Below are 16,713 nucleotides of genomic sequence, written 5' to 3'. Positions count from 1 at the left end.
CGTGCTATTTTTTGACACCTTTTATTATCTAACAGTTAGCTGTGAGGCCACTGCTGTCTACCATGGGTTCGCTTTATTGTCACACTAATTTTCTTGTTTCTTAGTGGTCAACTGCTATATGCTTCCATCCTTTTAATGCTTGTTCCTCCCTGGGAGTATACACAAATTACTTGTCTTTCCGCTGCTCATTTTCTAGGCACAACTTTTTTGTTCTTAAGAATCCTATGTACTCGCCCCCTCGTCTGTTCATCTGCTTGCCCTAGGCAGGCCATCCCTCCTGACATTGGCCATCTTCTTCCAAGAGCTCCTCCCTCGGACTCTCCATTGTCATCAGTTTGCCCCAGTCTCTCACTCCCAGACTCAGTTATCCATGTGCGTGGGCCAAAAAATTCCCTCTCACCATCTGTTGTACCTTTTACATCGCCCCTTCCCTGTGTTATCTCCTGTCCCCTTCCTCAGTGTTACCTTCTACTAAGCAGTAAACAAACAAAAAAACGCTATGTTACAGTCAGCACTGGCCCTATTTTTCTACACCCTCTCTTCCTTTGTGTTGCTTTCTGCCCCAAATTGAAAAAGCATGTCATAGGGTTATTCTTTTTTTGCTTTCAGCCATGCTGTTGTACAACATGCCAAAAAATTCCCTCCCACCATCCGTTGTCCCTTTCACATCGCCTCTTCCCTGTGTCACCTCCTGTCCCCTCCCTCAGTGTTACCTTCTACTAAGCAGTAATCAAACAAAAAAACGCTATGTTACAACGCTATGTTACAGTCATCACTGGCCCTATTTTTCTACACCCTCTCTTCCTTTGTGTTGCTTTCTGCCCAAAATTGAAAAAGCATGTCCTAGGGTTATTTTTTTGCTTTCAGCCATGCTGTTGTACAACTTGGCAAAAAAATAGAAAACGCTTTCACAATCGTAGGTGAGACCTATTGGCTTTGCCAATGCCTGTTTGTTTTTGGATGTTTCTGGCAGTTTGGCTTAAGCTTTTTTTCCACAAACGTTATCCAGGGCAAATTTATGTCTTGATTATTTTCCTACGTTTTGGGGTTCCAAAGCCACAGAGTATTTGTGGATTATTCTGGAAGGAATCAAGGAAATAGACAAAATATAGCAAATAATTGTTTTTTGTAGGAAAAATGGGAAGACGTGCTGTGCAAGAAAGCACATTTGTTTCCCCGAAAATGGCATCAACCAAATGTTTGCTGTGCTAAGATAACCATCTTCCCAGCTTTCAGAAACAGGCTGAGTAGTTAAAGAAAGCCCATTTTTATCCCGCAGTGTTTTGTAATTTTCTAACTGGTAGTCATAGTCTATTTTTTTTATTTTCAACCTTCTTGGAGTTTGTGGTGGAGACAGATGTGAAACCCAAGAGTGATATGGAAAATTGTACATTTCCAAACTCCAGGCAAAGTTCTAAATTCAGCTAATGGTCGTTTTTGTAAATTACTTATGGTCTTCCAAAAGAAATTAGTTATTGAAATAGAAAAATAAGTAGGTTTCCCTTTGGTGGCATCTGAGCACACGCCCAAAAACCGTAGCCAAAACGGGCCATTTTCATATGGGAAATGCTGATGGCTCAATGTTGTGTTTTGGGACTCTTTATGTAACGGGTACCAGGCCAAGTCACACAAGCATTTTAGTGTTTTTATCAGGAGAATTGTGGAGGAGTGGGAGGTAGGAATTTCGTGCACCAACGCAGATTCCAGCAGTTTCTGTCACGTAAATAGGTGGAAAATGCTTGATTTTAGGCAAAGTTTACAACAAATTGAAGCAGGAAAATGTTGTGGGATCTGGGAAAGGCATATCCCCCGGTACTCCTCTGGGTGTTCATTTTTCAGAAATATGGCTTGATACTGCTCTGTAGCAGCTAGCGGATACAGGGCCAAGATACCATCTACTACTCTTAGGACAATTTGGTATAGACTTTTGTAGTTATTTTAGGAGGTGCTGAAATTCTGCTACCAAGTAGTCCACTCCAGTTGAACTGTTGAAAATCTACCTGCAGCACAATGTTTTGAGGTGAGATTGGTTTAATATGGGTACTTGCTTTAGGATGGCTTAATTTATTTTTCTCACTGTTGATCTTTTCTGCCCGACAAGTCAACATGCACATTAGCAGCAAAGGTTACAAAACATAACAAAGACATCAGGGGTAATCAATGATTCAAAATTCAAATACTGTTAATACATGGCACCATATAATCAGAGAAGTCCTTTTTAACCCCTAGGGTGCCTTGGACGAGGTGATCTCGTCCAAGGCACCGGTTCCCGGGTGCCTTGGACGAGATCACCTCGTCCTGCACCCGGGAAGTGGGGGGAGCGCTAGCGCTCCCCCGTGCTCCCCACCCACCCCCCCAAGGCAGGGATGGAATGGGAATCCCTTCCCCTTCCACCCCCAATCCCCCCTGTGACGTCAGCGCGATTTGTCACAGGGCCTCCTCCCTCCAGCGCGATCGGAAGAGAAATGCTTTGCATTTCTCTTCCGATCACGTGGGGGAGGCCAAGAGAGGCTTCAAAGGGAAGTAAAGTTATTTCCTTCCCTTTGAAGTCTCTCTCTGCGTTTTGGCAGCCGGATTGAAAGCAATCTGGCTGTCAAAACGCCCACTAGACACCAGGGATTTTATTTTTTATTTTTGAAACTGGCATAAGGGAGCGACCCCTTGGGCAAGGGTCGCTTCCAGGGGGGGCATTTTTTTGGAAGACCTTTTCTGCCCCCCCCGGGGGGCAGAAACCTCTAGGCACCAGGGATGTTTTTTTTTTTTTTTTCCTTTTTGTGTTCTGTATTTATGGAGGTGGGGAGCGACCCCTTAGGCAAGGGTCGCTCCCCTAGGGGGGGGAAATTATATTTAGGCCATTTCTGCCCCCCTTGGGGGCAGATTGGACTATTTTTATGAGGCTAATCTGCCCCCAAGAGGGACAGAAACCACTAGACACCAGGGAGTTTTGTTTTTTTTACGTGAATTTCACGCAAGGGGAGCGACCCCTTAGGCAAGGGTCGTTTTCCTGGGGGGCAAATTTATTTTAGGCCATTTCTGCACCGGGGATTTTTTGTTTGTTTTTTGTTTTACAGATGGGGAGCGACCCCTTGGACAAGGTTCGCTCCCCTCGAGGGGAAAATTGTATTTAGGCCATTTTTGCTACGCCAACCTGCCCCCAAGGGGGGCAGAAACCACTAGGCACCTGGGATTTTTTTTTTGCGCCAATGTCACGCAGGGGGAGCGACCCCGTAGGCAAGGGTCACTCCCAGGGGGGATTAGGGGGGGGGGTTAATTTATTTTAGGCCATTTCTGCCCCCCATGGGGGCAGATCGGCCTATTGTTATTAGGCTGATCTGCCCCCGGGGGGGGGGGCAAAAACCTCTAGGCGCCAGGGCAATTTTTTTTTTTTTTTTGTTTGTTTGTTTGTTTTTTAGAGATGGGGAGCGACCCATTAGGCAAGGGTCGCTGCCCTGAGGGGCAAATTGTATTTAGACCATTTCTGCCCCTTTTTTTTGACCATTTTTTTTGGGCGCCAATGTCATGGAGGGGGAGCGACCCCGTAGGCAAGGGTCGCTCCCGGGGGAGGGTTGGGGGGGCAAATTTATTTTAGGCCATTTCTGCCCACCTGGTGGCAGATCGGCCTATTGTTGTTAGGCTGATCTGCGCCAGGGTAAAAAAAAGTTTGTGTGTTTTTTTGTTTGTTTGTTTTTTTAGAGGTGGGGCGCGACCCATTAGGCATGGGTCGCTCCCCTGAGGGGCAAATTGTATTTATTGTATTTAGACCATTTCTGCCCCCCTTGGGGGCAGATCGGCCGATTTTTGGTCAATCTGCCCCCAAGGGGGCAAAAACCACTAGGCACCGGGGATTTTTTCTTTTTTGCGCCAATGTCACGCAAGGGGAGCGACCCCGTAGGCAAGGGTCGCTCCCAGGAAGGGGGTGGGGGGCAAATTTATTTTAGGCCATTTCTGCCCACCTGGGACCGGCTGAGCTAAAGGCCAAAATCCACAGGTAGGCACTTTGCAAAAAACACCTCTGTTTTCTGTGAAAAAATGTGATGTGTCCACGTTGTGTTTTAGGCCATTTCCTTTTGTGGGCGCTAGGCCTACCCACACAAGTGAGGTACCATTTTTATCAGGAGACTTGGGGGAACGCTGGGTGGGAGGAAATTTGTGGCTCCTCTCAGATTCCAGAACTTTCTGTCACTGAAATGTGAGGAAAACGTGTTTTTTTAGCCAAATTTTGAGGTTTGCAAAGGATTCTGGGTAACAGAACCTGGTCAGAGCCCCACAAGTCACCCCATCTTGGATTCCCCTAGCTCTCTAGTTTTCAAAAATGCACAGGTTTGGTAGGTTTCCCTAGGTGCCGGCTGAGATAGAGGCCAAAATCTACAGGTAGGCACTTTGCAAAAAACACCTCTGTTTTCTTTCAAAAAATTTGATGTGTCCACGTTGTGTTTTGGGGCATTTCCTGTCACGGGCGCTAGGCCTACCCACACAAGTGAGGTATCATTTTTATCAGGAGACTTGGGGGAACGCTGGGTGGAGGGAAATTTGTGGCTCCTCTCAGATTCCAGAACTTTCTGTCACCGAAATGTGAGGAAAACTTGTTTTTTTAGCCAAATTTTGAAGTTTGCAAAGGATTCTGGGTAACAGAACCTGGTCAGAGCCTCACAAGTCACCCCATCTTGGATTCACCTAGGTTTCTAGTTTTCAAAAATCCGCTGGTTTGCTAGGTTTCCCCAGGTGCCGGCTGAGCTAGATGCCAAAATCCACAGGTAGGCACTGTTTTCTGTGAAAAAATGTGATGTGTCCATGTTGTGTTTTAGGCCATTTCCTTTTGTGGGCGCTAGTCCTACCCACACAAGTGAGGTACCATTTTCATCAGGAGACTTGGGAGAACGCTGGGTGGAAGGAAATTTGTGGCTTCTCTCAGATTCCAAAACTTTCTGTCACCGAAATGAGAGGAAAAAGTGTTTTTTTGGCCAAATATTGAGGTTTGCAAAGGATTCTGGGTAACAGAACCTGGTCAGAGCCGCACAAGTCACCCCATCTTGAATTCCCCTAGGTTTCTAGTTTTTAAAAATGTGCTGGTTTGCTAGGTTTCCCCAGGTGCCGGCTGAGCTAGACGCCAAAATCCACAGGTAGGCACTGTTTTCTGTGAAAAAATGTGATGTGTCCACGTTGTGTTTTGGGCCATTCCTTTGGTGGGCGCTAGGCCTACCCACACAAGTGAGGTACCATTTTTATCAGGAGACTTGGGGCAACACTGGGTGGAAGGAAATTTGTGGCTCCTTTCAGATTCCAGAACTTTCTGTCACCGAAATGAGTGGAAAACGTGTTTTTTTAGCCAAATTTTGAGGTTTGCAAAGGATTCTGGGTAACAGAACCGGGTCAGAGCCCCACAAGTCACCCCATCTTGGATTCCCCTAGGTCTCTAGTTTTAAAAAATGCACAGGTTTGGTAGGGTTTCCTAGGTGCCGGCTGAGCTAGAGGCCAAAATCTACAGGTAGGCACTTTGCAAAAAACACCTCTGTTTTCGGTCAAAAAATGTGACGTGTCCACGTTGTGTTTTGGGGCATTTCCTGTCACGGGCGCTAGGCCTACCCACACAAGTGAGGTATCATTTTATCGGGAGACTTGGGAGAACGCTGGGTGGAAGGAAATTTGTGGCTCCTCTCCAATTCCAGAACTTTCTGTCACCGAAATGTGAGGAAAACTTGTTTTTTTAGCCAAATTTTGAAGTTTGCAAAGGATTCTGGATAACAGAACCTGGTCAGAGCCCCACAAGTCACCCCATCTTGGATTCCCCTAGGTCTCTAGTTTTAAAAAATGCACAGGTTTGGTAGGTTTCCCTAGGTGCCGGCTGAGCTAGAGTCCAAAATCTACAGGTAGGCACTTTGCAAAAAAACACCTCTGTTTTCTTTCAAAAAATTTGATGTGTCCTTGTTGTGTTTTGGGGCATTTCCTGTCACGGGCGCTAGGCCTACCCACACAAGTGAGGTATCATTTTTATCGGGAGACTTGGGGGAACGCTGGGTGGAAGGACATTTGTGGCTCCTCTCAGATTCCAGAACTTTCTGTCACCGAAATGTGAGGAAAACGTGTTTTTTAGCCAAATTTTGAGGTTTGCAAAGGATTCTGGGTAACAGAACCTGGTCAGAGCCCCACAAGTCACCCCATCTTGGATTCCCCTAGGTCTCTAGTTTTCAGGAATGCACAGGTTTGGTAGGTTTCCCTAGGTGCCGCCTGAGCTAGAGGCCAAAATCTACAGGTAGGCACTTTGCAAAAAACACCTCTGTTTTCTTTCAAAAAATTTGATGTGTCCACGTTGTGTTTTGGGGCATTTCCTGTCACGGGCGCTAGGCCTACCCACACAAGTGAGGTATCATTTTTATCGGGAGACTTGGGTGAACGCTGGGTGGAAGGAAATTTTTGGCTCCTCTCAGATTCCAGAACTTTCTGTCACTGAAATGTGAGGAAAACGTGTTTTTTTAGCCAAAGTTTGAAGTTTGCAAAGGATTCTGGGTAACAGAACCTGGTCAGAGCCCCACCAGTCACCCCATCTTGTTTTCCCCTAGGTCTCTAGTTTTAAAAAATGCACAGGTTTGGTAGGGTTTCCTAGGTGCCGGCTGAGCTAGAGGCCAAAATCTACAGGTAGGCACTTTTAAAAAAACACCTCTGTTTTCGGTCAAAAAATGTGACGTGTCCACGTTGTGTTTTGGGGCATTTCCTGTCACGGGCGCTAGGCCTACCCACACAAGTGAGGTATCATTTTATCGGGAGACTTGGGGGAACGCTGGGTGGAAGGAAATTTGTGGCTCCTCTCCAATTCCAGAACTTTCTGTCACCGTAATGTGAGGAAAACTTGTTTTTTTTAGCCAAATTTTGAAGTTTGCAAAGGATTCTGGGTAACAGAACCTGGTCAGAGCCCCACAAGTCACCCCATCTTGGATTCCCCTAGGTCTCTAGTTTTAAGAAATGCACAGGTTTTGTAGGTTTCCCTAGGTGCCGGCTGAGCTAGAGGCCAAAATCTACAGGTAGGCACTTTGCAAAAAACACCTCTGTTTTCTTTCAAAAAATGTGATGTGTCCTTGTTGTGTTTTGGGGCATTTCCTGTCACGGGCGCTAGGCCTACCCACACAAGTGAGGTATCATTTTTATCGGGAGACTTGGGGGAACGCTGGGTGGAAGGAAATTTGTGGCTCCTCTCAGATTCCAGAACTTTCTGTCACCGAAATGTGAGGAAAACATGTTTTTTTAGCCAAATTTTGAGGTTTGCAAAGGATTCTGGGTAACAGAACCTGGTCAGAGCCCCACAAGTCACCCCATCTTGGATTCCCCTAGGTCTATAGTTTTAAAAAAGGCACAGGTTTGGTAGGTTTCCCTAGGTGCCGGCTGAGCTGGAGGCCAAAATCTACAGGTAGGCACTTTGCAAAAAACACCTCTGTTTTCTGTAAAAAAATGTGATGTGTCCACGTTGTGTTTTGTGGCATTTCCTTTCGCGGGTGCTAGGCCTACCCACACAAGTGAGGTATCATTTTTATCGTGAGACTTGGGGGAACATAGAATAGCAAAACAAGTGTTATTGCCCCTTGTCTTTCTCTACATTTTCTCCTTCCAAATATAAGAGAGTGTGTAAAAAAGACGTCTATTTGAGAAATGCCCTGTAATTCACATGCTAGTATGGTCACCCCGGAATTCAGAGATGTGCAAAAAAACACTGCTCCTCAACACCTTATCTTGTGCCCATTTTGGAAATACAAAGGTTTTCTTGATAGCTATTTTTCACTCTTTATATTTCAGCAAATGAATTGCTGTATGCCCGGTATAGAATGAAAACGCACTGCAGGGTGCAGCTCATTTATTGGCTCTGGGTACCTAGGGTTCTTGATGAACCTACAAGCCCTATATATCCCCGCAACCAGAAGAGTCTAGCAGACGTAATGGTATATTGCTTTAAAAAACCTGGCATTGCAGGAAAAAGTTACAGAGTAAAACGTAGAGAAAAAGTGCAGTTTTTTTCACCTCAATTTCAATATTTTTCTTTTTCAGTTGTTATTTTCTGTAGGAAATCCTTGTAGGATCTACACAAACCACCCCTTGCTGAATTCAGAATTTTGTCTACTTTTCGGAAATGTTTAGGTTTCTGGGATCCAGCATTGGTTTCACGCCCATTTCTGTCACTGACTGGAAGGAGGCTGAAAGCACAAAAAATCATAAAAATGGGGTATGTCCCAGTAAAATGCCAAATTTGTGTTGAAAAATTGGGTTTTCTGATTCAAGTCTGCCTGTTCCTGAAAGCTGGGAAGCTGGTGATTGTAGCACCGCAAACTCTTTGTTGATGCCGTTTTCAGGGAAAAAACTACAAGCCTTCTTCTGCAGCCACTTTTTCCAATTTTTTAAAAAAAAACGAAATTTTCACTGTATTTTGGCTAATTTCTTGGCCTCCTTCAGGGGAACCCACAAAGTCTGGGTACCTCTAGAATCCCTAGGATGTTGGAAAAAAAGGACGCAAATTTGGCTTAGCTAGCTTATGTGGACAAAAAGTTATGAAGGCCTAAGCGCGAACTTCCCCAAATAGCCCAAAAAAGGCCTGGCACAGGAGGGGGAAAAGGCCTGGCAGCGAAGGGGTTAAAAAGTTAATTATGAGTATCAGAAAACTGAACCTATGACCTACTGGCACCAATTACGTTATGGTCCATAAGACTCCATTCAAGCATGTCACACAGTCGTTCACACTGCCAGCCATGGGCCTAACACAAAACAGATCAAAAAACCACCCCCATTCAAGGGCCATCATATTAATATGCCCACGGGACTGAAACACCAATTATACTGCCACTCACCTAGTCATCAGCTAACTTGTATACCAACACACCTCCAGAAAACCACTACATACATACCCCCAAGGCGATAACTACTTATACTGCCAACCAACAATCACATATACCGCCACTTAACAGACACCCATACCGCCAGACAAGAGCCACACATACTGTCACACATACAATCAGCCTATTACAAAATTGGTTGGTGCCATCAATCCTACTTGACAAACTGCTTTCTGCTTACAAGAGATTCCTATCAAAACAAGCCTAAGTTAAGCTTTGACTATCTATTCAAGTCTCTGTCTTACCTGGGGGTCCTGATTTTTACCACCCAGGTGCCATATGAACTTTTATTAACTTCTCTTTGTGGAAGCCTGTTGAGGAAGACTTGTCTTTCATGCACTTTGAGTACACTCGTTGTGCTAATTCCAATTCCTTCTAGTGTGTGGAAGTAAGTTAGAGGCGTCTGATGATGCACTTGTGGCCTATTTCTTTTCCTTTAAGACATGCAAAGCTTATGTAATACCACAATAGTCACACAGCGCTATCACACATTAAAGAACCACACATTGTTACAGAAATAAAGGTACTTTATAAGGGGAACACAAATACTAGAATACTAATAGACAGTCCCCCAACTGGAGGTAAGTAAACACACTATTATGTAAACATTAGCAATCAGTAAAGAGCATAGAAAGCAGTAAGCATTGGCAAAATCAAAAGAAAATAATGAGGGCCCCAGTGATGGGCCAAACTATATACTAAATAAGTGGAATGCGAGATACAGCCTCCCAAACAATGATGTGGAATCGTTAGAGGGCAGCTGAAGGAACTAGGAATCCCAAGAGGTGAGTCCCACAGTGACCCACAGCTACCAGGAGAGCACAGATAATTACTTGGTTTTCCTCAAAGCCAACAGGGGGACTTTGGAACATGATTGTGCAAGACTCAAACAAGACTGGAGGAACCCAAAGATGGATTCTGGCAGAAGAGGACCTGCAAAGGAAGAGGACCAGGTCCAGTTTATGATGGAGTGTCTGGTTGTAGTAGGAGCCACTACCCACCCTTCTGTGGATGCAGGACAGGTCAACGGGGGATGAAGAAGACCAGGTGTTCAGCACAGGAGCTGAAGAGGAGTCCATAGTGTGATGCAGGTGATGTCCCACATTGGCAGTCGGGTCGCAGTGGTGCAGGAAGACCACCAACAAGCCTTGGAAAATGCAAGAGAGGAAGAAGACAAGTTGCAAGGCTGAAGAGGACCAGCAAGGCCCAGGGGACTCGACCCAAGGAGGGGAGAACGAGGTGACCCTCAGCAGTCGGTAGAGTCACAAGAAGAGGAGGCAGCCCCTACAGGCAACCCACTGACTGCAGGCACAGCAGTCACAGTGAGACCTACTCAGCACACCTGAAGAGGAGTCCCACGTCACTGGAGAAGCAGAGAGGAGACTGTGCTTGGTAGCAAGAAGTGCTGGGGGCTGGGGCTACCCAAGCCTGAAGATCCCTTGGAGGAGGAACAAAGAAGCCTTGGTAGCTGCAAGAGTTGTGGTGCACAGGGGTACTGTCCGGCAGGGAGAGGCAAGGGCTTACCGTTTCCCAAATTGGACAGCTGGCAGAGAGGACCAAGGAGACCACTCCAGATGACCACCTGTGATGCAGTGGCCACGCAGTTCCGGAGGAGAGCAGATCGACGCAGTTGGTGTCTGCAGGTGCAGGAAAGTGACTCCTTCAGTCCTTGGGAGATTCCTCCTTCTTGATGAAAGCTAGAGTCTCCTCGACATCAGAGGATGCAGAGCTGGGGAAACTTTGCAGTTGTTGGAAGAAGCCGGAGAAACAATGTTGCGAATTCATTGCTGAAGTTGCAGATTGTTGGTTCCTGTAGAGTCCAGTTGCAGTTCAAGTGGCCAGACGATGAAGTAAACGATGCAGAGGAGTCCTGCTGGAATCTTGCACGTCAAATCTGAGGACCCACACAAGAGGGACACCCTAAGTAGCCCAGGAAGGGGGCTTTGTCTCCTAGCAGGTTGACTCCCTATGAGGAGGGGGATGTGATGTCACCTACCTGACCTGGCCACTCAGATGCTCCCAGGGGCCCCTACCCACCTTAGATTCAGGATGGCAGAATCAAGTGGCCAACTGGAGGAGCTCTGGGCACCACCCCTGGGGTGGTGATGGACAGGGGAGTGGTCTCTCCCCTTTCCTTTTGTCCAGTTCGTGGCAGAGCAGGAAGCGGGGGTCTCTGGACTGGTGCAAACTGGTTTATACAAGGAGGGCACCAAATGTGCCCCTCAAAGCATGCTGGTGGCTTGGGGAGGCTACCCCTCCCAAGCCATGTAACACCTATTTTCAAGAGAGGGGGTGTTACCTCCCTCTCCTACAGGCAATCCTTTGTTCTGCCTTCCTCTACCTGAGGAGGTCAAGCAGCAGAAGGGCAGAACCCTGTCTGAGGGGTGCAGCAGCGCAGGCTGCCCAGAAAACCTAAGACGACTGGTATGAGCAATTCTGGGGGTCTTCTAAGGAGCCCCAAGAGCGCATGGGATTGTACAACCAATACTGGCAACGGTATTGGGGGATGATTCCGACATGATTGATACCAAACACCCCCAGGTTTGGAGTTACAATTATGTAGATGGACACAGGTGGTAACCTGCGTCCAGTACACCAGTAAAATGGCTTCCCTTCACTTACAAAGTCCAGTGTAATGGAACTCGAGTTCATAGGGGCACCTCTGCTCATGCAGGGGTGCCCTCACACACAGGTACCTGCACCCTGCCCTATGGGCTAGGAGGGCCTACCATAGGAGTGACTTACAGTTACCTGTAGTGGAAGGATGCATGCACCTTTTCACACAGGCTGCAATGGCAGGCCTGCAGACACATTTTGCATGGGCTCTCACGGGTGGCACAATACATGTTGCACCCCATGGGGAACCCCTGCTGCCCCAGTGCCCTGGGTACCTAAGTGCCATATACTAGGGACTTACAAGGGGGCACCAGTATGCTAATTGTGGGGTGTGCAGAGTCCTAGGCAACCAATTTTAGAGGGAGAGAGCATAATCACCGGGGTCCTGGTTGAGAGGATCCCAGTGAAAACAGTCAAAGCATACTGATAGCAGGCAAAATGTGGGGGTAACCATGCCAAAAAGCGGGTGCTTTCCTATACCCCAAAACAAAGGACAATAAGACTTACCTTGCCCAGTTGAGTCTTCATTGTTTAAGTGGAAATATCTGGAGAGTCCATCTGCATTGGAGTGGTTACTCCCAGTTCTATGTTCCACTGTATAGTCCATTTCCTGTAGGGATATGGACCACCTCAACAATTTGGGATTCTCACCTTTCATTTGCTTTAGACATAAGAGGGGCTTGTAGTCTGTTTCAACAAGAAAGTGAGTGCCAAACAACTAAGGCCTCCATTACTTCAAAGCCCAGACCACAGCAAAGGCCTCCCTCTCTATGGCTGACCAACACTTTTCCCTGGGGGTCAACCTTCAGTTTATGAAAGCCACAGGTTGGTCCTGGCCCTCTTCCTTCAGTTGAGACAGTACTGTCCCATCCCTACCTCAGATGCATCTGTTTGCACAATAAACTGCTTGGAGTAATCAGGGCTTCTTAGTATAGGAGCAGAGCACATGGCCTGTTTGAGGTCATCACATGTTTTATTTTCAGCTAGCTGTCCACAAAACTTTCTTGGGCATCCTTTCGGATGTGAGGTAATTTATGGGGGCTTTAATAAAGCCATAGTTCTTAATTCACCTCCTATAGTTCCCTGTCAGGCCTAGGAAGGCTTTAGCATGGGTCTGAGTGGTAGTGGTAGTCCAATCCAAAATTGTCTGGATTTTGCCCTGTAGTGGTTGAATCTGGCCTCCACATACCACATGTCCCAGATAAACCACTTTCCCCTGCTCTATCTAACATTTTGATGCCTTGATAGTGAGGCCTTTGCAGAGCCTCCAGTACATTCCCAATGTGGACGAGATTATCCTCCTGGATGGAGCTAAAGACAGATATATCGTCTAGATAAGCTGGACTGAAGCTTTCCAGGCCTTGAAGAACTTTGTTCGCCAACCTCTGGAATGTGGCAGGTATTTTCTTTAGTCCAAAGGGCATCACTGTAAAGTGACAGTGCCCAATAGGAATGGAGAATGCAGTTTTAGGTTTGGCATCCTCTGACAACTTGATCTGACAGCAGTGAGGTCAAAGATGCTTAGCTACTTGGCAGAGGCCAGTGTATCGATTAGCTCCTCTGTCCTAGGGATGGCATGAGCATCTGTTTTGGTTACAGTATTGAGGCCTCTATAGTCCACACAGAACCTTGTCTCTATTTTACCATTTTGAGAGTGTGGTTTTGGGACAAGGACTAAAGGATTGGCCCAAGGGCTGTCTGAAGGCTCAATAGCTCCCAGGTCTAGCATCTTTTACACTCTCTGACATGATCAGGCTGCCTGTAAATTTTACTTTTGACAGGCAGGCTGTCACATGTGTCAATTGTGTGCTCACAACATGTAGTTTGACCAGGGTCAGAGAGAACACTTCAGAGAACTTCCCTAGGAGATTTCTGCAATCTTCCTTTTGTGACTCAGAGAGGGAGTCTGCAAGTACAACCCCATCTAATGAGCCATCCACTGTATTGTGGGACAAGAGGTCAGGGAGAGGGTCACTCTCTTCTTCATGTCCCTCATCAGTTGCCATGAGCAATGTCATGTCCGCTCTATCACAGTAAGGTTTCAGGTGGTTCACATGAAGCACCCTGTGAGGGCTTCTAGGAGTGCCTAGGTCAACCAGATAGGTGGCCTCACCCTTCTTCTCCACAATAGTGTGTGGGCCACTCCACTTGTTTAGGAGTGCCCTGGGAGCCACAGGCTCCAGGATCCACAACTTGTGTCGTGGCTGATACACAGTCAGCACAGCCTTCTGGTCATGTCACTGCTTCTGCAGTTATTGGCTGGCCTGAAGATTTTTGGAAGCCCTCTTCATGTATTTGGCCATTCTAGATCTAATGTCTAATATATAGTCCACTATGTCCTGTTTTGGAGGCTTGAAAGGTTGCTCCAAGCCTTCCTTCACTAGGGCAAGAGGACCTCTGACAGGGTGTCCAAACAAAAGTTCAAAGGGATTGTAGCTCACTCCCTTTTGAGGAACCTCCCTGTAGGCAAAGAGGAGGCAAGGCAACAGGACATCCCATCTTCTGAGTTTCTCTGAGAGACCTATTATCATACCTTTGAAGGTTTTGTTGAACATTTCAACTAACCCATTTGTTTGCTGATGGCAAGGAGTGGTGAATTTATAAGTGATACCACACTCCTTCCACATGGCTTTAAGGTAAGCAGACATAAAGTTTGCATCTCTGTCTGTTACCACCTCTTTAGGAAAGCCCTCCATAGAGAAAATTCCCAGGAGGGCCTTAGCCACTGCAGGAGCTGTAGTGGTCCTAAGAGGAATGGTCTCTGGATACCTGGTGGCATGGCCCACCTCCGCCAGTATAAATTCATTTCCAGAGGCTTTTGGAGGGTCCGGGGGCAAACAATATCTACTCCTTCCCTCTCAAATGGTACCCCAACCACTGGTAGTGAAATTAAGGGGCCCTTTGGGGTGCCACCTGTTTTGCCATCAGCTTGGCAGGTGACACAGGAGCGATACAACTCCTTAGTGTCTTCAGACATGTGGGGCCAGTGAAAGTGAGGACCAAGCCTGTCCCAAGTTTTGCTTTGCCCCAAGTGGCCTGCAAGGGGTATGTCATGTGCAAGGGTTAACAGGAACTCCCTGAACTTCAGAGGGATGACCAGTCTCCTGGTGGCACCACGTTTAGGACCCCTTGCTTCTGAGTAGAGGAGGCTGTTATACCAGAATACCCCATGGCTACCACTGACATCCCCTGTCTCTTATGCTGCCACTTGCTTCCTTAAGCTATCCAGTGTGGGACAGGTTTGCTGTTCCAAACTGAGTTCCTTTCTGGTGCCCCCCCCCCTGCACTTTAGAGCTCAGCTGTGTCAACTTTGAGCTCCTCTGGTATAGGTTCCACCCAAGAAGTAGATTCACCTCCCTCAGGAGTAGAAACTTCACTGGAGGCTTGAGCAGTGGTAACTTTTTACCCTGCCTGCCCTTCTTTTTAGGAGCCTCCTGGGCCATTGTTCCAGGCTCCAGGGCTTCCTGTTCCTTTTTCATTTTGGCCTGTGCTCTGGTCAGGGCAAAGATATGGTCAGGGATGCCCAGCATTGCTGCATTGGCCTCCAACTCCTCTTCTGCCCAAGCTGAAGTCTCAAAGTCATTACCTAGCAGGCACTCTACAGGTAGATCAGGGGAGACTACAACCTTTTTATGGCCAGTAACCCTCCCCCAGGTAAAGTCAATAACTGCCATGGGGTGGCACAAAGTGTTACGTTGAGTGGTACATGTGACCAATTAGGTGTTGCTTAGGTGACATCAGTTTTTCAGTCACAATAGTGACACTGGCACCTGTGTCCCTGTAGGCCCCAGCCTCAACACCATTGATTAAGGGATGCTGCATGTACTTACCCATATTAACGGGACACCAGCCAGTGCCACCATCCAAGACCAACACAGCCTCAGTGGTCTCCCTGACTAGCCCAGAGCCCACTACAGTCCCCAAGCTGATCCCAGCTACACGTTTGGACTGACTACTATTATTATTATTACTACCACTACTATTGCTATTGCAAGGGGCACTAGGGGTAGAAGTGGTATTAGTAGTGGTAGGGAGCTTGGTGCCTTTCTTAGGACAGGCGCTGTCACCTGCCCTATGGCCTTTATGCTTACATATGTAGCACTATGGTTTCCTAAAGGATGAGGAAGATGATTTAGTCCCACCCCAACAAGAGTTTTGTGGGCCTGATCAAGACTCTTTTGGTTTGTCTTTGTCCTGATGCTTTCCTGCTTCCTTCTTTTTGTGGTCTCCCCCTGTATGAGTTTTTATACTCACCCTGATGCGGACTCACTTGTCTGCATTCTTTCCCAATTCTTGGGGAGAGGTCAGATCAGAGTCCACCTGGTATTGATGCAACTGATAAGATCAGAAATACAGTTATTCAGAATGTGCTCTTTCAGAATCAGATTATACATGCCCTGGTAGTCACTTACTTTGCGCTCATGCAACAAGCCATCCAGAGCTTAAACTGAACAGTCCACAAAATCTATCCAATCATGGGAGGACTCCTTTTTTGTCTCCCTGATCTTAATCCTATATTGTTCAGTGGTTAGCCCAAATCCATCTAAGAGTGCATTTTTGAGTTCTATATAATCGTCTGCATCTTTCCCTCTGACAGTAAGGAGCTTTTCTCTGCCTTTATCAGAGAAGGAGAGACACAGAATTGCTGCCCACTGTCTTTGGGAGACCCTTTGTACTTTACAAGCCCTCAACAAAGCAGTGAACCATTTATGAATGTCATCTCCCACGTTGTATGGTAGGACTATCTTGCTCAGGTTCCTAGAATCATAGGAGTACTCCCTGACTCTGGTGTCCCTAAAGCGAAGATTGCTGCCACCATGGGGAGCTAACCCCAAATCCTGTCTCTCCCTTTCCACTGCTAAGGCTTCCCTATCTAGGGCTAGCTGTTGCTCCTGCAGCCTCAGCTTGGCCTCCTCCAATCTCAGTTTCCTGTGCTCTCTATCTAAGGAATCTTCCTCTGAGTTGGAGTAGTGGGTCTCTTCTGATACTGCGGAGACATGGGTGTTGACAGAGGAGGACCTATCCCTCCTTCTGGAGACTCTGAACCAACCCTCTAGGAGTAAAAGTGGCCCTACTGGAATGCCCCCCCTTTCAATACTTACAGTGCTCCTAACAGGGCTGTGGTGTTCCCTATATTCTTCCTGGCCCCCCCGTGTAGATTAATCCTACCCTGTCTAAGATTGGAGGATCAACCTCCTTCTCCTGGCTACCTGCATTGTTCTGGTCA

Source organism: Pleurodeles waltl, chromosome 10 (genome assembly GCF_031143425.1).
Source record: "Pleurodeles waltl isolate 20211129_DDA chromosome 10, aPleWal1.hap1.20221129, whole genome shotgun sequence".
Taxonomy (NCBI): Eukaryota; Metazoa; Chordata; class Amphibia; order Caudata; family Salamandridae; genus Pleurodeles; species Pleurodeles waltl.
This window is presented reverse-complemented; position numbering follows the sequence as displayed.